Below are 1,408 nucleotides of genomic sequence, written 5' to 3'. Positions count from 1 at the left end.
TCCCCAGCAGAACCCTATAGGCCTTGCCTCCTGCTTGCTCTACACCTAGGTTCCCGGCCCCTCCCGGAGCCCTGTGAGCTGGGGAAAAAGCCTCTGTGAGCCTACAGGCCATAACCTTGATACCCCTGGTATAAGGCAAGCCTACTAAGCATAGACTACTCTTGGCAAGACAATTCTTGGGCACAGACAGGAGTGACAATTTTCGCCTGGTCTGGCTATAGAAAGCAGTCTATGGCCTTGACCAAACACAAGTGTACAGCTGCAGACAGCTTCAAAAATTACATGAGGTGTCAAATGAAGACGCTTCAAAACAGAGCATCTTATGTAACTTCTGGCTGTGCTGCCTCCCAGCCTCATGTTGTTTTCAGAATCAGAGGGAAGAAGGGGAGCAGAGGGAGTTCGGTCTGCTCCCTTTCCCCCCTCCCATTCTGAAAATTTTGCAACCCAGCAGGGGCCATTGTTAGGGGAAACTGCTGCAGGCTGGCAGCCAGCAGCTAGATTCCCCATCCCCCACAACCAACAGTGAACTTCTGTTTGTTCCAAGGGATTGTTGTAACTCAGAACACTTCCTGCAGAAGGCAGAGGGGTACAATCTTTTTGGTAGGCATGTTCCAAATTAAGCCCTGTCTACTCCTTGAGTGCCACAGTTCTGCTTACTGCTCCCTGCCCTATCTGCCACTATGCTGCCTGCTCCCTTCCTGATCTGCTGCATACCATACAGAGACCTCCACTGCCACTCGTGGCATGCGTGATGCAGGTTGGCCACCCAGCTCTCAGGTATCCATGGTTCCCTGACTTGCACATGGATAATCCTCTGAATAGTGGAGTGTCATATTTTCCTGTGCAACTAGTTACTTTTTTTCTTGGCTGCTACTATGATTAAACAGGCCCACTCTGCTTTAAAAAAATGCCTCCCCTTTCTTCCCAAGCTATGAGTGACCCCAGAGTCCTATAGGCTGTTGGGTTTTTGAGCACTAACAGCTGATTTATTGGTACTTCTACCTGAAGGATTTCCACTCTTTAAACATCGGTCTTCTGCAGAGAAGTTGGAAAAGGCTGGTTTGGGGTACTGTGTGGCCATCCTACTTGAATAGAAGCCATCAAGGTGCAATGGCCTTCCATTTTTCTGAACATCTGTGATTGATTATTTGATGAGACAGCACTTCCATAACCACAGACAGAATTCATTCATTGTACACAGATTCTCCAAACTATCATCCCTGCCTTCTGTCACACTGAGGCAAGCCCTGTCTCTTGTATGGTGTCAGAATCAACTTCCAAATCTGAGCCACTGTCTGGTATTATTGTTCAATGTGCAGATTCCACCTGCCCTGTTCAGGCATTTTTTTAAAGATTGCAGGTTTTAATTAAGTGTTGTGCTGTGCTGTTTGTTAGACACATTCACACA

The sequence above is a fragment of the Gavialis gangeticus genome, unplaced genomic scaffold, assembly GCF_001723915.1.
Source record: "Gavialis gangeticus isolate Ggan-Ray unplaced genomic scaffold, GavGan_comp1, whole genome shotgun sequence".
Taxonomy (NCBI): Eukaryota; Metazoa; Chordata; order Crocodylia; family Gavialidae; genus Gavialis; species Gavialis gangeticus.
The sequence above is the reverse complement of the archived record's forward strand: the minus strand, read 5'-3'. Positions refer to the sequence as shown.